The sequence below is a fragment of the Chiloscyllium plagiosum genome, unplaced genomic scaffold (assembly GCF_037043375.1).
Source record: "Chiloscyllium plagiosum isolate Xiang-an unplaced genomic scaffold, Cpla_swu_hap1 HiC_scaffold_27, whole genome shotgun sequence".
NCBI classification, from domain to species: Eukaryota; Metazoa; Chordata; class Chondrichthyes; order Orectolobiformes; family Hemiscylliidae; genus Chiloscyllium; species Chiloscyllium plagiosum.
The window spans coordinates 2,420,611-2,446,728 of record NW_028270165.1 but is presented as its reverse complement, the minus strand read 5'-3'; the positions used below and the strand labels follow the sequence as shown (position 1 = coordinate 2,446,728).

General features: G+C 46.4%; 1 pseudogene across 1 annotated transcript; it reads right to left on the bottom strand.

Moving 5' to 3' along the window:
- LOC148142846 (uncharacterized) lies at positions 1–24,127 on the bottom strand (annotated as a pseudogene). Its single transcript, XR_015751039.1, has 3 exons — positions 24,002–24,127; positions 9,527–10,773; positions 1–559 (listed from the first exon to the last, which is right to left on the bottom strand). The product of XR_015751039.1 is annotated as an uncharacterized LOC148142846 (transcript).
- Positions 24,128–26,118: the final 1,991 nt, after the last annotated feature.

The following is a 26,118-nucleotide window of genomic DNA, read 5'->3' as shown; positions in this document are numbered from 1 at the left end:
GCGGGTGAATGGCCACTACCCCCACCAGTGGGTCAGCAGCTTGACCGAGCAGGTGAACCCCTTCCCGAAGGGCCTGTCCCTCTCGTGGAGCTGCTCATGCCTCCACAGGTCGCTCAGCTGACTGAACCCCTTCCCACACTGAGCAAGTGAACAGCCTCTCCCCTGTATGGACCCGCTGATGTTGCGGAGGAATCGCTGAAGGCCTTCCTGCACTCGGGGCAGATGAAGGGTCTCTCCCCTTTAGCAGGGTAGAGGAAGCACTGAAGGCCTTCCAGCAGACTGGGCAAGTGAATGGCCTCTCCCCGGTGTGGATCCGTCAGTGGGTCAGCAGAGTGGAGGCCCAGGTAAATCCCTTCCCGCACTCGGTGCAGCTGAAGGGCCTCTCCCCTTTGTGGACCCGCTGATGCTTCAGCAGGGTGGTGGAATAGATGAAGGTCTTCCTGCACTCTGGGCAGCTGAAGGGCCTCTTCCCCCGTGTGACCTGCTGGTGGGTCAGTAGGTTGCAGGCCCGGGTAAAGCTCTTCCTGCACTCGGTGCAGGGGAACGGCCTCTCCCCGGTGTGACTGTGCCGATCAGTATCCAGGACAGGCGGGAAACGGAAGCTTTTCCCGCAGTCGCCACACTTCCATGGTTTCTCCACGGGGCGGGAGTCCTTGGGTTTCTCTATGGCTGAAGCTTCAGTTACACACAAACACGTGTAGAGCCCCTCCCTGCCGTGAATTCCTCTTCCCAGGCCGTATCCCTGTTTCAGGCTCCACACTCAGTGCACTGCAACGGTAGAATCTCTCATCTAGTCCCACTGATGCTGAAAATTTACTCAAACAGGAACCAAAAAGCTTTGCTCCTTGGCACAGAACCATAGTCAAAAATTGTTGTGGTCCTGATGGATCGAGTGACTGTCAGACTTTGATGTCAACGTGAGGACTGCAGACACTGGAGAGTTAGAGACAGAAAGTGTGGCGTTGGAAAAGCACAGCAGGTTAGGCTGCATCCGAGGAGCAGGAGAGTCAATGTTTCAGGCCTAAGCCTTCCATCTGTTGACTTTGATACTTTCGTCTTCACAACTTCAAATATTCTGTGAAAAGAGATTACAAAGGTCATCAGTGTCAGTCCCTGATAGAAAAGAAAAGATAAAGTAAAAACAGAAAAGACATCTATCCCATCCCCTTCCCAATCTTTTATCCTTCTGTCCCTCCTCACTGTGTAATTAAGACACATACCTGAGTTTGCAAGTGAAAATCAGACCCCTGGTGGGGTCACTCGGTTCCGCGATCAATGAACCCTCACCATCGGTGTGACTGTTTTAGACTTCACTCTTTATTTCTTCATATGGCTGGATACAGTGTGTCCGGAAACATTTCTGTATTCCTCAGAGGAACTGCACACATGGCTTAATACAGAGGCACTTGTACACTTTTCTTAAAGGAAAACATGGGCCGTGATCGCATTGTATATTCAGACAATTACCAATCAATACATGATATCACTTCATTGACAGATAGTTGATCCACTGATATTAACTGGTAAATAACTGAGGTCATAACGTTGAGGTCACTTTTATCTTGTGATTCAGTGCCACTGCACCTGCATCGAGAGCCAAAAGTGTGGTTAACATTTCCTTATCGTATCAAGCTCCTTCTGTATTCTAGTGGATGCATTAGTTATGCTACTCCCTGTGGCCTTATTTCAGGTGCGATCCACGTCTGTAGGTGAGACACGACTGTCTCCAGCTGAGATTCACTGCAGTTGCCCGCTCCGTACCCCTCGGAACAATTCGGCTCCCTCCTCAGTCCACTTCCACCACATGACCGAAGCAATGATTGGCTATGTTCTTGCTCTAACGAACGTTGTGCGTGCGGCCTACGGCAATGTTCCCTCCCTTTCAGCCTTGTCATGGATAGAGCCTGGTTCATTGGTGCTCGTTAAGATGGGATGGCTCCTTCTAGGTTTTACTTCCCACCCCTACGGTGGTCAAAGTCGCTGGGCGCACGGCTTGGGTCCACCTGGACCATTGTAAATTGACTGGCCGCACCAATCAAAAGGGGGGAAGAGGAGGAGAGAATACTGGAATCCCAAGACAAGGAGTGGACCCTGTCCATTTGGGTTTTTGAATTTTGCTGTTGTTCTAATGCTATTCTTGGTTCAAGTATCTGTAATAAGAGAAGGGACATGTGGGAGATTGCACATCTACTGACCTGTTTGATCACATACAACATCCTGATGGAGAAAGCCACTAAATATGGATGCGACCAGGAATGATCAGAGATTATCCACCACCCGTGCTGAGGAGATGTCGTCCAGTGCACTGGACCAGACGCCTTCGACGTGTGGAACGTGATGAAGATTGATTATTGCAATGGACTCTTACATCAGAAAGACCAGATGGTCCATCTGGACAGTAGAAATCATGTCGTTACCGAACCTGTCTTTTTGATTTTACCTGCAGACGCAAGCCGAGTGAGGATAAAACTGATCCATTCCGTTATTATGGTAAATATTTTAAGGACGCCTGGGAACACCATCCCTTTTTGCAGGACAGGCCTGCTCGAGAAAAGGGAAGCCTGATAGGGGAAACTCCTAAGTCTACAAACAACTTATTTATACAGGTCCACAGAACGCTGCTCACCCCAGAGGCAGTAGTACGTTACTCTTCTCTATCGGTAGATGACTTTCTTGACCCATCCCCAGTCCTCTGATCCCAATCTATTTGTCAGACTCCCTACTGCCGACTCTCTGAAAGAAATACAGTATCACTTTCCAATACTGTATTAGCCCTGCTGCTACCTGTTTACAGACACCTTTTAACTCCACTGTCGTATGAGAATTTCTTTAATGGTACCAGCTATGGGTGTGCAATTGTTCATGTTCCACATAACATCTCCTGCCTAATTGAGACTTGTCTCACCCACTTGCGTAAGGCAAATGAGCTTCAGACCTCCTCACTGTGTACATCAACGGCTTGCGTTCTATTGGCTGGGGGACAACAGGCCTTTTGCGGCATAAGTAACTACACCCATATCCATGTATGGACCCGGAACAGAACCCCTCCCTTGCACATATTTTAGGTCTTTTCTCATTTCAGAATCTGATGCTGTCGCCAAGGCCATGTGCAACAGAGCTAAGCGCCAGCCTAATAGGAACAGAACTCTGAGGACCATTGTCTACCAGCTATACAGCACAGGATTAGTCCCTTCGGTTCAACTCATCCATGCCGATCAGATATCCTTAATCAATCTGGTCCCGTTTGGCAACACTTAGCCCATATCCCTCCACACTTCCTATTCATATACCCATCAAGACGCCTTTTAAATGTGGAATGGAGTGGGGATGGGAAAGGAAGCCAAATGTGCTGGAACCAAGGCAGAGGAATATCAGAGGATGCACAGCCGGCTTGAAGCTGCATGTGCTGTACTTATACCTGTTGCAGTTACTTGTGGAAATTGGGTGCATTTCGCAAAGGAAAACAGAAAAGATATCTAACCCTCCATCTTCCCAATCTCTACCCTTCTGCCCCTCCTCACCTGGTAATTAAGTCCCATACCTGAGTTGACAGGGTCTCCTCCCTCCTTGGATTCACTCCCGTTGCTACAAGTGAACAGATTTCCCCGCCCCTCCCACCCCAGGATGAAGAGTTGCCCAGACGGAGAGATTTTCACTCAATCTGTTTGTCACTTCCACGTTGTGACGTCATAAAAGGAACGGGTGGGCGTGGTGAAGCAGCAGCCAGCTGTCCCACACTGCGCCTGCGCTGTCCTGCACCGTTTGCAAACATCCCTTCGCTTCAGAGAATCCCCACAGTGTGGGAGCAGGCCACTCGGCCCAACGAGTCCTCACCGACCCTCTGAAGGGGAACCCACCCATACCCATTCCCCTACCGCTCTACATTACCCTGACAAATACACCTAACCTGCACATCCCTGGGCACTATGGGTAATTTCTCACGGCCAATCCCAATCAAAGCTGAAAAATGTGTTGCTGGAAAAGTACAGCAGGTCAGGCAGCATCCAAGGAACAGGGGGTGGGGGCGGAGAGGTCAGGAAGAAGATTGCAGGTCAAGAAGAAGGCGGTGCTGAGTCCAGGGTTGGGAATGAGATAAGGTGGGGGGAGGGGGAAAATGAGGAAGCTGAAGAAATCTGTATTCATCCCTAAGCAGAAGATGAGGCGCTTTTCCTCCAGGCGTCGTGTTGCCATGGTCTGGCAATGGAGGCGGGCAAGGACCTGCATGTCCTTGGCGGAGTGGGAGGGGGAGTTAAAGTGTTCCGCTATGGGGCGGGTGTCCCAGAGGTGTTCTCTGAAATGTTCTGCAAGTAGGCGGCCAGTCTCCCCAATGTAGAGGAGGCCACATCGGGTGCAGCGGCTGCAATAAATGATGTGTGTGGAGGTGAAGGTGAATTTGTGACAGATATGGAAGGATCCCTTGGGGCTTTGGAGGGAAGTGAGGGGGGTGGTGTGGGCGCACATTTTGCATTTCTTGCGGTTGCAGGGGAAGATGCCGGTAGTGGAGGTTGGACCTGACGAGGGAGTCACGGAGGGAGTGGTTTTTCCGGAATGCTGATAGGGGAGGGGAGGGAAATATAGCCTTGGTGGTGGGATCTGTTTGGAGGTGGCAGAAATGACGAAGGAAGCTGAAAAATGTGTTGCTGGAGAAGTGCAGCAGGTCAGGCAGCATCCAAGGAACAGGAGAATCGATGTTTCGGGGACAAGCCCTTCTTCAGGAATGAGGAAGGTGTGCCAAGCTGGCTAAGATAAAAGGTAGGGAGGAGGGACTTGAGGGAGGGGCGTTGGGAATGCGATAGGTGGAAGGAGGTTAAGGTGAGGGTGATAGGCCGGAGAGGGGGTGTGGGCAGAGAGGTCAGGAAGAAGATTGCAGGTCAAAAATGCAGTGCTGAGTCCGAGGGTTGGGACTGAGATAAGGTGGGGGGGACCCAATCAAGGCCAGTGAGCAATGTAGTGACATGGGAAATGAACATCAGAGAAACGATGGAGACAAGGAGAGTAAATGTATTTGGATTCAAAACTGGATTTTAACGATCATAAAAATTGAAACTAAAAACAGGGTATCTGCACGTGTGCTGCATTGTTACAAAAGTGAATGAATTGACTGCACACATTGAAGAGAATAATTATGACATGGCTTCAGGATGACAAGGATTGGATCCTGAATATCAAGAGAGTAGTCAAATGGGAAGCTAGGTAAAGTCAGAGGGTTGGCACTGCTAATCAAAGCACTGATCACAGGGCAGTCGGTGTCAGCTCGGATTTCAGGTCCTGATTTCTGTCCTCTGTTGATCTCCCTGTTCCTACAGAGTATGATGTTGGTCTGTTCTCGGCTCTGCGGGATTTCTGCTGAAGTTTTGACCCCTCCCCGCTTTACATCTTCCAGAACAATAAAACATCCAGTCAATCGCAACCTAACCCACCATCTCCCAGCCTGACAACCAACCAAACACAAAGTGTAATCATACCAGGGAATCAAACAAGAAAAATGAAACAAAAATTAGAAATAAATAGGTGCTGATGCTCAATGTTTGTTCATTAGGAAGTAAACCAGAAATAGGGGTCTCCCAGGATTCTGATAGTGCCATACTTGAGGAATTCTCTTTCCCTTACATGATTTACAACAATAATAAAGCACCTGTTATCAAATAGACAGATATACAGCACGGAAATAGACGTTTTTGTTGTCTCATGCATGTAAGCACACACAAGTCCTTGGGGGTGAATTTGCAATTGCAGAATTATATTTTCAGATACATTGCTCAAAAATGTACAATCTGCAAGCAGTCAGAACATATTGTATTTTATAAATTCCTACTTTAGAAACAGAACTAGTCTGATTCAAGATTGGGATATAGACAAACTCTGACCTCATACTTTTAATGCATTGTTTGAGCCGAGATTAGATTAGTTTCCTACAGTATCAAAATAGGCCCTTTGGCCCAACAAGTCCACACCGACACTCCGAAGAGTAATCCACCAGGATTCATTCCCTGTATTTACTTCTGACTAATGCATGTAACACAATAGGCAATTTAGCATGGCCAATTTACCTAACCTGCACATTTTTGGATTGTGGGAAGAAACCGGAGCACCCAGAAAAAACCCACGCAGACACGGGGAGAATGTGCAAACTCCACCCAGACTGTCGCCAGAGGCTGGAATCGAACCCAGGTCCTGGGGCTGTGAGGCAGCAGTGCGAACCAGTGAGCCCAGATGTCACCTTTTGTGATAAAACCTTATGTTATCACAATTTGCATACGAATAATAGTTGCAACCCACTGTACAAGATGAGAGAGGTAACAATCCAGGTTTGTTCAATATATCATTTTAGTGGCAGGACACTGTGCCTTATGATCTTATACTCCACAACCACCAGTGCTCTGAAAGCTAGTAATTCCAAATAAACCTGTTGGGCTATAACCTGGTGTTGTGTGATGTTTAACTTTGTCCAGGTTCGGGTGGATTGACCATGCTAAATTACCCAGTGTTCAGTGTTGTGCGGATTCGGTTGGATTGGCTGTGCTAAATTACCCATGGTGTCCAGGTAGGTGCAGGTTAGAGTGAATTCATCATGTTAATTACCCATAGTGCCCAGTGATGTGCAGATTAAGTAGGTTAGCTATGGGAAATAGTTTCGTAGAAATAAAAGCAGGAGTTGGCCATTTGGCCCTTCTAGCCTGCTCCATTATTCATTGCGATCATGGTCAACCTATCCATCATCTCAGCTCCTCCTACCTGCATTGCCCCAACTAACCTCAGTTCCCCTACCATGCAAAAACCCATTCAACTGTGTCTTGAATATACTTCATGAAGACAATTCCCTAGATTCACTACACTCCAGGAAAAGCAGCAGTCCTCACTGTCTCCTCCTCATCTCTGTTCTAAATCTACTCCCCCTAATCTTAAGGCCTGGTCTTACCCACCAGCAGAAATGACTGGATAGGACACGGCTTCATCCCCACAGTGCAATGAATTCCCACTTTCCACCAAAATCCCAGATGTACTCACTCACTCAGTTGTTGTCTCACACATGAAAGACTTCATTGTAACAACTTCTGCTCCCAGTAAGGGCAAAACATCTTTGAAAGCTGCTCTGAAAGTCCCGTCTTCACAACCACATTTCTGCTTTCTCCAAAGACAATTAATGCTAGTGTCATATAGCACGGAATCAGACCCTTGGTCCAATTCGTCCAATCAGATATCCTAAACTAATCTAGTCTCATTTGTCTGCATGTAGCCCATATCCCTCTGAACCCTTCCTATTCATATTCCCATCCAGATGCTTTTTAAAATGTTGTAATTGTACCAGCCACCACCACTCCCTCTGGCAGCTCATTCCATACATGTACCACTCTCTGCCTGAAGTTGCCCCTCAGATCCCTTTGAAATCATTCCCATCTCACCTCAAACAGGGTAGGACTCCCCTACCCTGGGGAAAAGACCTTGGGTATTCACCATATCCATGCCTCTTACAAACGTCTATAAGGTCACCCCTCAGACTCTGATGCTTCAGGTGAGGATCTAAAATTTGAATTTAGGTTATTGTCAGATGCAACAAGTATATGTAGATTTTTACTAACCACAAAATGGCTTTTCAATTTAAAATAATACAACAAAATGGCTGAGAATAATGATTGAACTCTGAACTTGTCCTGCTGTTTTGCAGAATTAAGCTAAAATCCAAAGATAAGAGGACAATGGACTTTTCTTAAAATGAACACTGACACATTAATTGACCATTTGAACTAACCTTGAACTGCTACCATGGCATGATGATTTACGTACTTAAGACCCCTTTCCCAGGAAATAACATTGGATTAACCTACTGTAAATCATGTCACCTTTTTACATTTGATTGGTCTTTTGTAATTAAGACTGTACTGTTAAAAAAAACACAAATAAATAATGTGTAATTTTCTAATGTAATCACGCAACATCGCCATGGAACACAGAAGCTTTAATCACTGTGTTGCTGGACAGAATTGCGTCAAGCTGCCTTATTAAACTGATAACCTTGCTTTGTACAGACTGCATTTAATTGATTCTTTTGACCAATCTCCAACCAAAAGGCCCCTTAAGAGAGGTCAAGATCTTCACTATGGGTAACTTAGCCTTGCCAATTCACCATAACCTGCACATCCCTGAACACTGTAATTTAGCACAGCCAATCCACACAAACCTGCACCTCCTTGGGCACTATGGGTACTTTAGCACGGTCAATCCACCCTAAACTGGACAAAGTTAAAAATCACACAAACCCGGGTTATCATCCAACAGGTTTATTTGGAAGGACCAGCATTTGGAGTGCTGCTCCTTCATCAGGTGGTTGTGGAGAATAGGCACAGAATTTATAGAAAAAACATTACAGTGTCTTGCCACTGAAATGATATATTGAACAAACCTGGATTGTTAAGCCTTTCAACTTTCAGATTGGGTTGCAGATATTTCTACTTTGCTCAAAAAGTGCACAAACTGCAGGCAGTCAATCAGTGTAATATTTTATAAATTCCTACTTTGAATTAGACTGGTTTTAGTTTCAAGATTGGGATACTGACAGACTCGAACCTCACACTTTTAATGCATTGTCTGGGCTGAGATGTCACTTTTTTAAAAAAAACCTTAAGCCATCTCGAGAACGTGAATTAATAGTAGTTCTGGGATTTACAGATTAATGAACTGAAACCTGCAATTCATTCTAAAAGGTGAAAGACTTAACAGCAATCTTGGTTTGTTCAATATGTCATTTCAGTTGCATGACACTGTGATCTTTTGCTATAAAATCTGTGTCTTATGATCCTGTTCCACAGTTACCCGATGAAGGAGCAGTGCTCCAAAAGCTCATACTTCCAAATAAACCTGTTGGACTATAACCTGGTGTTGTGTGATTTTTAACTTTATCCAGCCCAGTCCAACATCGGCTCCTCCATATAATTTCTCGTGAACACAGCCCACACCTCCTGATGCTGCCAGGAAACTTTACAACGCCGATAAAATGACACACTCTGCACTCCTGAAAAATTGACAAGTTCTCACGATACTGGCTGCTCATTCACGACTCCATCTGATACGCGACATTGGAAGGTTAGTGCAGGAGGCTGAAAGAAATGACAGCTTTAAAACAAAAACCCCTTGCCGCTCAAAGCTTTCAATGAGAGTCTGAGCCCAGCAGCAAGCTCAGGCAACCTTTATTGCGACCCAACTTTGTTACAGCTTCAGATCCCCTCAGCAAAAAGGCCGAGAGAAAGTAGCTTTTTAAACAGTTCAAAGTCAAAGCGCGCACACTCCCCACCCCACCCCCAACCACTTTCTTTACTATTGGTCACCACTGAGTTGTCCCTTTGTAATTGGATCCTTGGTACAGCCTTAACCTGGAGGAAGTATTGACTCACTCAGCAATTTCAATCCATACCCTGTATAGCGCCATCTGCTGCAGTGGGATTCAAACCCGGGATCTCTGGAACTGGGTTGACAGTCCAGTCGATACGGCACTCGGCCGTCGCTCCTTCAATCCCCCCTGCAATGGTATGTGAACTCGCTGGTGCCTCCGGAGATGGGAGGAGCGAGTAAAGTCCTTTCCGCACTCGGGGCAGTTGAACGGCCTCTCCCCCATGTGGACCCGCCGGTGGGTCAGCAGGTTGGAGGCCTGGGTAAATCTCTTCCCACACTCGAGGCAGGAGAACAGCCTCTCCCCTGTGTGAATCTGCTGGTGGGTCAGCAGGTGGGAGGAATAGCTGAAGGCCTTCCCGCACTCGGGGCAGGGGAATGGTCTCTCCCCCGTGTGGACCCGCCGGTGCTTCAGCAGGGTTGAAGAATTGTTGAAGGCCTTCCCACAGTCGGGGCAGCTGAAGGGCCTCTCCGCCGTGTGGACCTGCTGGTGCCTCAGCAGGCGGTAGGAATCGCTGAAGGCCTTCCCACACTCAGGGCAGCTGAAAGGCCTCTCCCTGGTGTGGACCTGCCGGTGCCTCAGCAGGTTGGAGGAATTGCTGAAGGCCTTCCCACACTTGGGGCAGCTGAAGGGCCTCTCCCCCGTGTGGACCCGCCGGTGGGTCAGCAGGTCGGAGCAATTGCTGAAGGCCTTCCCGCACTCGGGGCAGGGGAACAGTCTCTCCCCTGTGTGGATCCGCTGATGCCTCAGCAGGTCGGAGCAATTGCTGAAGGCCTTCCCGCACTCGGGACAGGGGAATGGCCTCTCCCCGGTGTGGGCCCGCTGGTGCCTCAGCAGGGCGGAGGCCTGTGCAAAGCCCTTCCCGCACTCTGGGCAGGAGAATGGTCTCTCCCCTGTGTGGATGCGCCGATGAATCTGCAGGGCAGACGGGAAACAGAAGCCTTTCCTGCCATCACTACACTTCCACCGTTTCTCCACGGGGCAGGATTCCTCGGGTTTCTCCATGGCCGAAGCTTCAGCTGCACACAAACACGTTTCCAGTCCCTCCCTGCCGTCAATTCCTGCTGCTACACACCCCATACTCAATGCGCTGCAACAGTAGGGTTTCTCATCCAGTCCCACTGATGCTGAAAATGTACTCAAACAGGAACCAAAACGCTTTGCTCCTTCTCACAGACTCAGTTGAAAATTGTTTCCGGTCCCGATGGATTGAGTGACTGTCAGACATTGACGTCAAAGTGAGGACTGCAGACGCTGGAGAGTCAGTGTCGAAATGTGTGGTACTGGAAAAGCGCAGCAGGTCAGGCAGCATCCAAGGAGCAGGAGAGTCAATGTTTCGGGCATAAGGACTTCACGCGTCGATTTTGAAACTTCTATCTTCAAATACACTGTTAAAAAGAGATTACAAAAGTCATCACTGTCAGTGCAGGGTAGAAATTCTGCACAAGCAATTCTACTTTCTGTGGAATATTCTTGTCTTTTGTTATTCCACAAAATTGAAAGCACCATCCCACTCTCTCTCCCCCTCTGTTCTCACTCTGATCTAACTAATTCCCCTGAAGGTGCTGATTCAGGATCTTACAGGGGCAGATGAGCAAAAACATCAAGACTGACATCTCTCTGAATTTTGGATACTCCACCTGAAAGTTAATATCTTTCACAACACTGGGATCCTGCTGAGAGTGAGGAGATCTGATTTTGGGAAGCAAAAAAAGTGTCAATTCAGGGTGAACCTGCAATGCAGCTTCTTGAGGAAGGACCAGACACAAAATGGTTATCGACCCCGGGAAGGTGGGAGCAAAATGAGACATCAAGGCATTAACACCGACACACTTCAGTCAAACGCTTCTGCTCCCAGTCAGGGCAAAACATACTCTGAAAGTCCAGCCTTCACGACCACACTTCTGCTTTCACTGAAGACAATTAGAGTCACACAGCACAGAAACAGACTCTTTGGCCCAACCTGCCCAGATATCCTAAATTAATCTAGTCACGTTTGCCATCACTTGGCCCCGATATGGGCCGGGTGCCGGCAGCTGGGACTAAATTGGGTTGACTATCTTGTCAGCAAGGACGAGTTGGATCGAAGGGTCTGTTTCCGTGCTGTATATCTCTGACTCCAGTCGCATTTGCCACCACTTGGCCACTCTCCATCTGATCCCTATCTATTCATATGCCCATCCAGATGCCTTTTAACTGCAGGAATTGTACCAGCCCCCACCACTTCCTCTGGCAGCTCATTGCATATACTCATCACCCTTTTCATGAAAACGTTGCCCCTGAGGTCTCTTTTACATTTCCCCACTGCCCTCACCCTGAACCCATGACCCTCCAGTTCGGGACTCCCCCATCCCAAGGGAAAGACCTTGACTATTTATCCTATCCATGCTCATGATTTTATAAAAGTCTATAATGTCACCTCTCAGGCTGTGGCGCAATGGGGAAAACAGCCCCTCCCCATCCTTCTGTCCCTCCTCACCCAGGTAATTAAGACACATACCTGAGTTTGCAGCGTCAGCTCCCTCCCTGGATTCACTCCAATTGCCACAAGTGAATAGATTTCCCCCCTCCCCTCTCTGTCCCTCCCAGGATGAAGAGTTGCCCAAAGAGAGGGAGTTTCACTCAAACTGACAGGGCCACTTCCGTGTTGTGACGCCAATGGGTGAGGGAGGGGGAGGGAGAAGGGACGAAACAAAAGGGTCAGGGCAAGGTGCACAGTTTGCAGGAATCCCTTCCCTTCACAGAATCCCCACAGCGTGGAAGCAGGCCACTCAGCCCAACGAGTCCAAACCAACCCTCAAAGGGTAACCCACCCACACCCATTCCCCTACACCTGATGCTCTACTCACTGACTATCACACCTAATCTGCACGTCCCTGGGTACAATGGATAGCTTAGCATAGCCAATCCCCCCTAACTTGGACAAAGGTAACAATCACAATACCATGTTATAGCCCAACAGGTTTATTTAGAAGCTCTAGCTTTTGGAACGCTGTTCCTTCATCAGGTGATTGTGGAGAATAAGATCATAAGACACAGAATTTATAGAAAAACATGACAGTGTCCTACCACTGAAATGATACATTTAACAAACCTGGATTGTTAATCTTTCATCTTTTCAAATGGGTTGCAGGTATCATTAATATGCACACCCCAGTCTTCCTGGAAGGCACCTTCTCCATATAATTTTAATAACAAAGTGACATTTCTGCTCAGCTCTGCAAATATACATTCACTCCTGTGGACTTGTGTGTGTGCAAGCATGAGAGATAAAATGTCTATTTGAGAACAGGTGCCTTACTTCTGTTGGTGTAAATATTGTTGTAAATCATAGCTGGGTTCTCATAGATAGATGTAAGAGAGAGAGAATTCCTCAAGTAGGACAGAATCAGAATCCTGGGAGACCCCCATTTCTGAATGAACAAACATTAAACATGAGCACCTATTTGTTTCAAATTTGGTTTCATTTGTCATGTGATTCCCTGCTATGATTACACTATGTGTCTGGATGGTTGACAGGCTGGGAGATTGTGGGTTGAGGCTTGATTGGCTGAATGCTTTATTGTTCCGGAAAGTGAAAAAAAAAAGGGGGGGACAAAGCTTCAGCAGAAATCCAGCAAAGCGGAGATCAGAACAATATCTTACTCTGTGGGAACAGGGAGATCAGCACAGGACCAAGAAATCAGGACCTGAAATCCGAGCTGACACCAGACTACCCTGTGATCAGTGCTTTCATTAGCAGCACCAACCCTAAACCTTTACCTCGCTTCCCATTTGACCAAACCCTCGATATTCAGGATCCAATCCTTGTCATCCTGAAGCCATGTCTCTGTAAGGAGTCTCGGATCACAATTATTCTCTTCAATGTGTGCAGTCAACTTATTCACTTTTGTTACAATGCAGCACACATTCAAATACCGTTTCTGGTTTCAATTTTTGTGATCTTTAGAATCCAGTTTTGATTGCTGGTATATTTACTCTCCTTGTCCCTATCATTCTCTAAAATTCATTTCCCACATCACTAGACTGCTCACTGGCCTTGATTTGGATTGTTCATGCTAAATTGCCCATAATGTCGAGGTTAGGTGGGTTAGCCATGGGAAATGCAGGGTTGTAGTTTCATATCCAGCCTGCTCTGCCATTCATTAAGATCATGGCTGATCTATCCATTGTCTCAGATCCTCCCCTACCTGCATTGTCCCAACTACCCTTAATTCCCCTACCATTGCAAAAACCCATCCAACTGTGTCTTGAACATACTTAACGAAGCTGCCTCTACTGCTTCCTTGAGCAGAGAATTCCATAGATTCACTAAACTCCAGCAAAAACAGTTCCTCCTCATCTCTGTCCTGAATCTACTCCTAAACTTGAGACTTGGTTTCACTCACCAGCAGAAATGACTCAATAAGTTGAGCTTCATCCCCACCGTGCAATGAATTCCCACTTTCCACCAAAATCCTGGATGTACTCACTCACTCAGTTGCTGTCTCACAAATGCAGGGTTTCATTGTAACTTCTGCTTCCATTAAGGGCAAAACATCTTTGAAAGCTGCTCTGAAACTCCAGCCTTCACAATCACACTTCTGCTTTCACCAAAGAAGATTTGAGTAATACAGCACGGAAACAGACCCTTTGGTCCAACTTGTCCGGCCAAACAGATATCCTAAATTAATCTACTTCCAATTTGCCTGCATGTGGCTCATATCCCTCTAAACCCTTCCTATTCATGTACCCATCCAGATGCCTTTAAAAATTCCCACTCACCTCAAACATATGCCTTCTAGTTTTGGACTCTCCTACCTTGGGGAAAAGACCTTGGATATTCACCCTATCCATGCCTCTTATGAACGTCTATAAGGTCACCCCTCAGCCTCCAATGCTCTCAGGAAAATATCCCCAGCTGAATGAGCCTCTCCCTGTAGCTCGAACCCTCCAACTCTGACAGCAGCCTTGTAAATCTTTTCCGACACCTTTCAAAGTTTCACAACATCTTTCCTGTAAACGGGTGACCAGAAATGAATGCAGTCTTCCAAACGTGGACTAACCAATGTCCTACACAGCCACAATATGACCTCCCAACTCCTATACTCAATGCACTGACCAATAATGGAAAGCATACCAAATGCCTGCTTCACTATCCTGTCTACTGGTAACTCCATTTTCAAGGAACTATGAACCTGCACTCCAAGGTCTCTTTGTTCTGCAACACTCCCCTTAACGGTGTCAGTCCTGTCTGGATTGCTTGACCAAAATGCAAACCACACATTTCTCTGATTTAAACTCCATCTACCAGACTTTGGCCAATCAGCCCACCTGATCAGTTCTAATTTATAGTCAACTCTCTTTCCTTGCTTATTCCTTAGAAGTTGAAAATCTCTATCCCACACTCTCCCTCCATTCTCAGTTTGCTGAACCTAATCCCTGCTGTAACTCATCCTGAAGGATGCAGTTGACACTGGTTAATCGGCCCACAAGCAGCGGGGTTCTAACTGAAACGTAATGAATACTGAATGGCCTGGAAAGAATGGAAGGTGGGAAAAAATTTCCATTGACTCGAGAGACTAGAACTAGTGGGCACAGCCTCAGATTAAAGGGAATGGAGGCAAGGAGAAACTTCTGGCATTTTGGAAATAGAACCAGTCTGACTCAAGATTGGGATACACACAGACTCTGACCTCACTCTTTTAATGAATTGTCTGAGTTAAGATGTCACATTTTGTTATAAAGCCTTATGTTTTCTCGAAGGTGCCTTACAGGAAGTTCTGAGATTTACATTAATGATACCTGTAACCCATTCTAAAAGATGAAAGACTCAACAATCCAGGTTTGTCAAGATATCATTTCAGTGGCAGGACTCTATAATATTTTTCCATAAATTCTGTGCCTTATGACCTTATTCTCCACAACCATCTGATGAAGGAGCAGCGCTCCAAATAGGAGCCCTTCCAAATAAATCTGCTTAACTCTAACCCGGTGTTAGTCCAGGTGAAGGATGTATTGACCATGCTAAATTACCCATAGTACCCCGGGATGTGCAGGTTAGGGCGGATTGGCTGCGCTAAATTACCCATACTGCCCAGTTTGGTGTATTAGTTGGGGGTAAATGTCGAGCAATCGGGATAGGGGAACGGGTGTCGGTGAGTTACCCTTTGGTGAGTCAGTGTGGACCCATTGGGCAGAGTGACCTGCTTCCACAATGTGAGGATTCTCTGAAGGGAAGGGATTTTTGCAAACTCTGCAAGGCAGCGCGGACCATCCGGCCGGCCATGTGCAGCAGGTGCAGTGTGGGGGCCCGCCTTCAGCTTGGCCCTGCCCCTTCCCCAGCACATTACCCAGACACCTCGCCCCAACCTCTTGCTCCATTGTTGATGTCACTGTGTGGAAATGATCTTCTGAGTTTCAGAGTGAAACCTCCTCCCTCTGGGCAACTCTTCATCTTGGGAGGGAGAGAGGGAAGGTGGGGGTTGGGGGAACCTTATCAAGCAGAGGATGGTGCGTGTATGGAATAAGCTGCCAGAGGAAGTGGAGGAGGCTGGTACAATTACAACATTTAAAAGGCATCTCGATGGGGATATGAATAGGAAGGGTTTAAGAGGGACATGGGTCAAATTCTGGCGAATGGGTCACTAGGTTAATTTAGGATATCTGGTCGGCGTGGACTGAAGGGTTTGTTTCCATGCTATACAACGCTATGACTATTTCTGCATCGTCAGAACCAATGTCACAAGACTAGGAACAGGCCATTCACCCCTTCCAGCCTATCCTGAGCTGTGGCCTAACTGCACATATTTCAGTCCAAGTTTCAGAAAGATTCCAGCAGCTCTTAAAAAATTGAACATGCTTTCAGACTTTAATAATGTTTCTGAATGTATAATTTTACCTGTTCTCAATTTTAAATATAACCTATTTCTGGCCCCTCCTGTCTCCCAGCATCCATTCTCTCTCTTCATCAGCTTGATACACAGCGATCAAAGAGGGCTGCAGGAGGGGCACACAGCAGGGAAAGACAATGGACGGGGGTGAGCTGAGGGAGGGGGACAAGAGAGAGAAAATGGACAAGGGTGCAGAGGGTGGCATGACAGAGAGAATGGAGGTGTTGGGCGAGAGATGGAATGGACACAATGCTGTGGAACATGGAGGGCAGTGGATTGGGGGCATAGTGGGTGGCAGGCGAGAATGCACAGGGGCACCGTGGGTGGTGGTGATATATTTCATTTCAATGCAGAACTTTTCTAACAATAGTTGTGAATTCTGTCTGGGTCCCAATGTCGAGTCAGACTTGACATTGTTAGAAAAGCTCTGCATTTAAATTACATTCTTGAGAATGCTATTTAAAACACGTTCTGGGATTAACAAACCAAAGAGCAGAAATCTATTCTAAAAGATTTAAATCTAGAATTGTTTAATGTATCACATCTCTGTGACACTAGACTCCTTTGGATATAAATTGTGATCATGATCTTATTCTCCACAACCACCTGACGAAGGAGCAGCGCTCCGAAAGCTAGTATTTCCAAATAAACCTGTTGGACTATAACCTTGTATTGCGTGATTTTTAATTTTACCCACCCGAGTCCAACACCGGCTCCTCCACATTATTTCTACTGAACACAGCACCCAGCTCCCGGTGCTGCCAGTAAACTTTACAATGCGATGAAATGACAAACTCTGCACTCCTGAAAAATTTACATCTGATACACAACATTCGAAACTTAGTGCAGGAGGCAGAAACAAATGAACAGCTTTAAAATAAAAAGCTTTGCAGCTCAACTGAGAGTCTGAGCCCAGGAGTAAGTACAGGTAACCTTTATTGCGATCCAACTTTGTTACAGCTTCAGATCCCCTCAGCAAAAAGGCAGAGAAAATGTAGCTGCTTTTTAAATAGCTCAAGGTCAAACACTCCTTCTCCACCTCCTCCCCCCCCACCGAGTACCGGGGGGCTGGAAGGATCGGCTGGGGTGATAAGTCAAAAGAACCACAATTCCCGCTGTTACAGCCTGACTATTCTCGGGAATAAGACTAAAGAGGCTCTGGAACAGAATAAACTGGGATTATCAGATCTGCATCTTTACTCTATGCAGAATCGGTATGCCTTAGACTATATCCTCGCCCAGGAAGGTGCGGTCTGCACCATTGTCCAAGATAAATGCATTATGGGCATTCCTGATCGCACTATTACTAAGATACAAGACGAGATCCAGGTATTCCTTGAAGGTACCAGTTGGGGAAAATGGGGATCGGGCTCTTGGTACAATTGGCTTATCAATTTAGCTACGTATGTCAGAATAATTTTCTTCTGTTTGTCGGTATTGTTAGGTATTTAATTGCTAGGCTTATGAGGTCCCTTAGTGATATAGATTTGCCCCAGAAGATGCTCCTTTTGCAATCCCATGGCTCACCCACATGTTGATGGCTATGATAAATATGACCAGATGAGCTGCAAAGATGGTGGTGCCACTCTACAGGATGTTGATGGCTGGTCCACCTTGAAGGGCATTTAGAGTCACAGATGTACAGCATGGAAACAGACCCTTCGGTCCAACCTGTCCATACCGACCAGATATCCCAACCCAATCTAGTCCCACCTGCCAGCAGCCGGCCCATATCCCTCCAAACCCTTCCTATTCATATACCCATCCAAATGCCTCTTAAATGTTGCAATTGCACCAGCCTCCACCACATCCTCTGGCAGCTCATTCCATATACGTACTACCCTCTGCGTGAAAAGGTTGCCACTTAGGTCTATTTTATATCTTTCCCCTCTCACGCTAAACCTATGCCCTCTAGTTCTGGACTCCCCAACCCCAGGGAAAAGACTTTGTCTATTTATCCTATCCATGCCCCTCATAATTTTATAAACCCCTATAAGGTCACCCCTCAGCTTCCGACTCAGCTCCAGGGAAAACAGCCCCAGCCTGTTCAGCCTCTCCCTGCAGTTCAGATCCTCCAACCCTGGCAACATCCTTGTAAATCTTTTCTGAACCCTTTCAAGTTTCACAACATCCTTCCGATAGGAAGGAGACCAGAATTGTATGCAATATTCCAACAGTGGCCTAACCAACGTTCTGTACAGCCGCAACATGACCTCCCAACTCCTGTACTCAATACTCTGACCAATAAAGGAAAGCATACCAAACTATCCTATCTACCTGCGACTCCACTTTCAAGGAGCTATGAACCTGCACTCCAAGGTCTCTTTGTTCAGCAGCACTCCCTAGGACCTTACCATTAAGTGTATAAGTCCTGCTAAGATTTGCTTTCCCAAAATGCACACCTTGCATTTATCGGAATTAAACTACATCTGTCACTTCTCAGCCCATTGGCCAATCTGGTCAAGATCCTGTTGTAATCTGAGGTAACCCTCTTCGCTGTCCATGACACCTCCAATTTTGGTGTCATCTGCAAACTTACTAACTGTACCTCTAATGCTTGCATCCAAATCATTTATGTAAATGACAAAACGTAGGAGGGCCCAGCACCGATCCTTGTAGCACTCCACTGGTCACAGGCCTCCAGTCTGAAAAACAACCCTCCACCACCACCCACGGTCTTCTACCTTTGAGCCAGTTCTGTATCCAAATGGCTCGTTCTCCCTGTATTCCATGAGATCTAACCTTGCTAAACAGTCTCCCATGGGGAACCTTGTCGAACGCCTTACTGAAGTCCATATACATCACATCTACTGCTCTGCCCTCATCAATCTTCTTTGTTACTTCTTCAAAAAAACTCAATCAAGCTTGTAAGACATGATTTCCCATGCACAAAGCCATGTTGACTATCCCTAATCAGTCCTTGCCTTTCCAAATACATGTACATCCTGTCCCTCAGGATTCCCTCCAACAACTTGCCCACCACCGAGCTCAGGCTCACTGGTCTATAGTTCCCTGGTTTATCCTTACCATCCTTCTTAAACAGTGGCACCACGTTTGCCAACCTCCAGTCTTCCGGCACCTCACCTGTGACTATCAATGATACAATTATCTCAGCAAGAGGCCCAGCCATCACTTCTCTAGCTTCCCACAGAGTTCTCGGGTACACCTGATCAGATCCTGGGGATTTATCCACCTTTAACCGTTTCAAGACATCCAGCACTTCCTCCTCTGTAACCTGGACATTTTGCAAGATGTCACCATCTATTTTCCTACAATCTATATCTTCCATATCCTTTTCCACAGTAAATACTGATGCAAAATATTCATTTAGTATCTCCCCCATTTTCTGTGGCTCCACACAAAGGCCGCCTTGCTGATCTTCGAGGGGCCCTATTCTCTCCCTATGTACCCTTTTGTCCTTAATATATTTGCAAAACCCCTTTGGATTCTCCTTCATTCTATTTGCCAAAGCTCTCTCATGTCCCCGTTTTGCCCTCCTGATTTCCCTCTTAAGTATACTCCTACTTTCTTTATACTTTTCTAAGGATTCACTCCATCTATCCTGTCTATACCTGACATATGCTTCCTTCTTTTTCTTAACCAAACCCTCAATTTCTTTAGTCATCCAGCATTCCTTATAGTTACCAGCTTTGCCTTTCACCCTGACAGGAATATACTTTCTCTGGATTTTTGTTATCTCATTTCTGAAGACTTCCCATTTTCCAGCTGTCCCTTTACCTGCGAACATCTGCCTCCAATCAGCTTTTGAAAGGTCTTGCCGAATACCGTCAAAATTGGCCTTTCTCCAATTTAGAACTTCAACTCTTAGATCTGGTCTATCCTTTTCCATCACTATTTTAAAACGAATAGAATAATGGTCACTGGCCCCAAAGTGCTCCCCCACTGACACCTCAGTCACCTACCCTGCCTTATTTCCCAAGAGTAGGTCAAGTTTTGCACCTTCTCTAGTAGGTACATCCACATACTGAATCAGAAAATTGTCTTGTACACACTTAAGAAATCCCTCTCCATCTAAACCTTTAACACTATGGCAGCCCCAGTTGATATTTGGAAAGTTAAAATCCCCTACCATAACCACCCTATTATTCTTACAGATAGCTGAGATCTCCTTACAAGTTTGTTTCTCAATTTCCCTCTGACTATTGAGGGGGGTCTATAATATAATCCCAATAAGGTGATCATCCCTTTCTTATGTCTCAGTTCTACCCAAATAGCTTCCCTGGATATATTTCCAAGAATATCCTCCCTTAGCACAGCTGTAATGCTATCCCTTATCAAAAATGCTATTCCCCCTCCTCTTTTGCCTCCCTTTCTATCCTTCCTGTAGCATTTGTATCCTGGAACATTAAGCTGCCAGTCCCCTGAGCCATGTTTCCGTAATTGCTATGATATCCCAGTCCCATGTTCCTAACCATGCCTTGAGTTCATCTGCCTTCCCTGTTAGGCCCCTTGCATTGCTACGTTCCCCTGAGAATCCATCACCCCCTACATTTTCCAAAACAGCATACCTGTTTGGAGTCTTTTGTGGATATACCCATTTCAAACAGTTTTGCTGTTTTGGAAAATGTAGAGGGTGATGGATTCTCAGGGGACGTAGCACAAACAGCCAAGTTTCTGGTATTGAGACTGGCTCTAATGCAACGAGGGGTACGTCGGCTTCCAAGAGATCAATTGTGTTAGGGGATTCTGTAGTCCGAGGTACAGACAGACGTTTCTGTGGCCAGCAGAGAAAAAGCAGAATGGTGTGTTGCTTCCCTGGTGCCAGGATCAAGGATGTCTCAGAGAGGGTGCAGAATATTCTCACGGGGGAGGGGGGCCAGCAGGAGGTCATTGTCCACATTGGAACCAACGACATTGGAAGGGAAATGGTTGAGACTTTGAAGGGAGATTAGAGAGAGAGTTAGGTAGAATTTTAAAAAGGAGGTCCTCAAGGGTGGTAATATCTGGATTACTCCCAGTGCTACGAGCTAGTGAGGGCAGGAATAGGAGGATAGAGCAGATGAATGCATGGCTGAGGAGCTGGTGTATGGGAGAAGGATTCACATTTTTGGATCATTGGAATCTCTTTTGGGGTAGAAGTGACCTGTACAAGAAGGACGGTATGCACCTAAATTGGAAGGGGACTAATATACTGGCAGGGAAATTTGCTAGAACTGCTTGGGAGGATTTAAACTAGTAAGGTGGAGGGGTGGGACCCAGGGAGATAGTGAGGAAAGAGATCGAACTGAGACGGGTACAGTTGAGAACAGAAGTGAGTCGAACAGTCAGGGCAGGCAGGGACAAGGTAGGACTAATAAATTAAACGCATTTATTTCAATGCAAGGGGCCTAAAAGGGAAGGCAGATGAACTCAGGGTATGGTTAGGAACATAGGACTGGGATATCATAGCAATTACTGAAACATGGCTCAGGGATGGCAGCTTAATGTTCCAGGATACAAATGCCATAGGAAGGATAGAAAGGGAGGCAAAAGAGGAGGGGGAGTGGCATATTTGATAAGGGATAGCATTGCAGCTGTGCTAAGGGAGGATATTCCTGGAAATACATCCAGGGAAGTTATTTGGGTGGAACTGAGAAATAAGAAAGGGATGATCACCTTATTGGGATTGTATTATAGATTTGTTTGGATTAGCCTTCCCTTTCCATTATCGTGGTGCGATCAAAGGGAGGAATGAGGGTGTGGGCATCTGGGAGGTAGGACAAAATGGTTTCTGCTTGGCTAACTCGGTTGGAACTGAGTCAGGCAGATACTCATGACTCAGAACAAATGTGAAACCATAGACTGACGTAAATCCGGTGAAAAAAATTGCAAATGCCGAAGTAACAATGTGAACCTAACCATTAATTGCAGAAGTAACAGCTTAGCCCTAATCACCAGAGAGGACAAATACAATTCCAAGAACAGGTTGTTTACAAGAAATTATGATAGGCTAAGTCAAAAGTGGACAAGGACTTTGTGGGATCTGATTGGTTGTTAATATGTGGTCATGCTGCATGTCTGACTATAAACAATGTACATAAGCTCTCTGCAAACTCTGTAAAAGTCGGCGAATTCTTTTGGCAGTCTAGGAGTACTCATCCTTCTGGGCTGATCAGAGTCTACCGACCTGGCAGTATCAAAGAATAGACAATTGCTTGTGTGATTGACAGAGTCATTTCCAGGTGTACCTATTGACAGGACGTGGGGAGCAAAATGAGACATCATGGTGTGGAAAATAAGAAATGTAGTTTGCTGCAGGCGATATAGAAACGTAGTTGTTGTAAGAGCTAGTGGAGTGTCATTTCTGTAGATGGGGAGGGGTGGGACATTATACAAACGGTGATGGAATTCTTGTTGCATGTAGTATACTTCAGGCTAAGACTTTAATGAATATAGGGGTCTTTTAAAGAAGTAGTTTTAAAGAAAATAGTTTTAAGCTCGGAAATAACTATGGAGTGTTGTAGCTGACCACAAAAAGAAGAAGTAAGGGCATTTTCACAATAAAGCTTATAGTAACAAGACAAAGAATGCAGTCATCCAAGGGGAGCCTGGTACAGAGATAAGGAAAGAGAAAAACAAGTGAAGTAATTATCTTAAGGTTTGTCCAAATAAGGGAATGAAATGAAATAAATGATTATGATAGGGTAAGAATAGGGAAAGGGATGTGAGCCTGCAACACACAAACCGTATAAAAATGATTGCATAACTTTGCACTCTTTGCCAGGCTGGCGGGGTGCCCGGACTTGCAAGTTTGTAATAAATTGTCCTTGTTTCCACGGCTTAGTCTCCGATTTATAAGTGAGTTTTGATTCTAACAATGGCATTTACATTAACAGCAGAGAGAAACTGAGCATACAGACATTAGTGGCAAGCCAGAATCACAAACATACAGCACAGACACAGTCCCTTCAGTCCAACTTGTTCATGCCGACCAGATATCCTAAATCAATCTAGTCCCATTTGCCAGCACTTGGCCCATGTCCCTCTATCCCTTCCTCTTCAAATAGCCATCCAGATGCCTTTCAAATGTTGTAATTGTACCAACCATCACCACTTCCTCTGGCAGCTCATTCCTTGCACGCACCAACTGCTGAATATAGGAGTTGCCCCTTTTAAATCTCACCTTCACCCTGAACCTATGACCCATCCAGGGAAAAGATCTTGTCTATTTACCCTATCCATGCCCCTCCTGATTTTATAAAAGTTTGTAGGGTCACCCCTCAGCCTCTGGCGCTCGAGAGAAAACAGCCCCAGCCTGTTCAGCTCAAGCCCTGACAACATCCCTGTCAACCTTTTCCGAACACTTTCAAGTTTCACAACATCTTTCCTCTAGCAGAGAGACCAGAATTGCACACAACATTCCAAAAGTGGCCTAACCAATGTCTGGTGCAGCTACAACATAACTTCCCAACTCTTATAATTAGAGGATTGGGAAAGCTTTCAAAACCCACAAAAAAAGAATGGAGACACAAACCGATCTTTTGAGGGTCAGCTTGGAACATCAGGGCGGGGGGATGGGAATGAGGGAAGGAAGCTGAATGTGCTGGAGCCAAGGTGGAGGAAGAACAGAGGATGCCAAACCGGCTTGAAGCTGCAATGAGGAATATTGCATGTGCTGTACTTGTTGCAGTTATTGGTGGGAATCGGGTGCATTTTAAACATAAAAACAGAAAAGCTATCTACCCCTCCGCCATCCCAACTCGATTCTTCAGTTCCTCCTCACCCGGGTAACTAAGACACATACCTGAGTTTGCAGAGTCTGCTCCCTCCCTGCATTCACTCCAGTTGCTACAAGTGACCAATTTCCCCTCCTCCCATCTCTCCCTCCCTCCCAGGATGAAGAGTTGCCCAGAGGGAGGGAGACTCACTTTGACAGGGCGACTTCCGCGTTGTGACGTCAATAAAGGAACCAGGGGCGTGGCGAGAATAGTGACGGAAAGAGGACTGGGCGAGACCGTCAGCGGGCCACTGCGCATGCGCTGCCCTGCAGCAGGGGAAGGACAACACTTTCCATAAACCCCTTCTTCAGAGAATTCCCAGAGTGTGGAAACAAGCCTCTCGGCCTCACCGACCCGACCCTCCCAAGGGTCACACCCACACCCACTCCCCTATCCCCACTGCTCGACATTTCACCCTGAGTCATGCACATTATGCCTAATTTGCATAGCCAATCCACCCTAACCTGCACATCCCTGGTCACTATGGGGAATTTAGCATGGCTAATCCACTTATTAACCTGGATAAAGGTTAAAATTACACAACTGCAGGTTGGAGTCCAACAGGCTTCTTTGGAAGCAGTAACTTTTGGAATGTCAGAGACGTACAGCATGGAAACAGACCCTTCGGTCCAACCTGTCCATGCCAACCAAATATCCCAACCCAATCCAGTCCCACCTGCCAGCACCCGGCCCATATCCCTGCAAACCCTTCCTATTCATATACCCATCCAAATGCCTCTTAAATGTTGCAATTGTACCAGCCTCCACCACATCCTCTGGCAGCTCATTCCATACATGTACTACCCACTGCGTGAAAAGGTTGCCCCTTAGGTCTCTTTTATATCTTTCCCCTCTCACCCTAAACCTATGCCCTCTCGTTCTGGACTCCCCGATCCCAGGGAAAATAATTTGTCTATTTTTGGAAGCAGTAACTTTTGGAGTGATTTGGGTCAATTCCCGCTTCGGGCAACTGTCTGTGTGGCATTTGCACATTCTCCCAGTGTCTGAGCGGATTTCCTCCCACAGCCCAAAGATGTGCAGGTGAGGTGAGTTTGCTATGCTTAATTGCCCCATAGTGTTAGGTGCATTCGTCAGGGGTGAATGTAGGGGAATGGGTCTGGGTGAGTTGCTCTTCGCAGCATCGGTGTGGACTTTTTGGGCTGAAGGGCCCGTTTCCACACCGGAGGGAATAATTATTTATATAAAATGCCCCCGATCCATTAGAGTGCTCAACATTAGTTTTAATTGGGTCGTAGAAATCTGAAGTATAATTGTTTGCTTCAGGACATCCAGACTTGAATGAATTTGGCACAGGACACATTGGGCAACCATTAAAGAATCCGTTGTATTTCACCGGGTTGTGGACTCATGCAGAGACACGAACAACTTACTTTGAAAAGAGTGTTCGAGTTGCAAATGGAACGGCTGACAGATATTGAGAGTTTGCATACTTGGTTAGGCAGCTATGTGTCATAGCCAGGACTTGTGGGCGGCACGGTGGCACAGTGGTTAGCACGACTGCCTCACAGCGCCAGAGACCCGGGTTCAATTCCCACCTCAGGCGACTGACTGTGTGGAGTTTGCACGTTCTCCCCGTGTCTGCGTGGGTTTCCTCTGGGTGCTCTGGTTTCCTCCCACAGTCCAAAGATGTGCAGGTCAGGTGAATTGGCCATGCTAAATTGCCCGTAGTGTTAGGTAAGGGGTAAATGTAGGGGAATGGGTGGGTTGCGCTTCGGCGGGGCGGTGTGGACTTGTTGGGCCGAAGGGCCTGTTTCCACACTGTAAGTAATCTTATCTAATCTAATCTTTACGAGGCTCAACTCCCTAATTTGGACTGTTCTGGAAAGCGTGTGCTTCATTAGCCTTGGGAGGAAGGAATAAACAAGAGCTGACAAACTGAGATATGAAGAAAGTTGGAAAATGTTACAGAGAGACACACAGGCAGAAGTTTGCAGAAAAGTTAACACTTCATAATCTGGTTTCAATGCACATTAGCCTGGGTATGGTACTGATATCACAGGGGTTTCAAAAAGGGTAATCCCTCAATACTCAAACCAAAATGTGGGTGACCCCTGCTGGACTGGTTTGTGTTCATTCTTTGTTGCTGCCTATTTCAGTTGATGATGTACATTATTGTTAACAT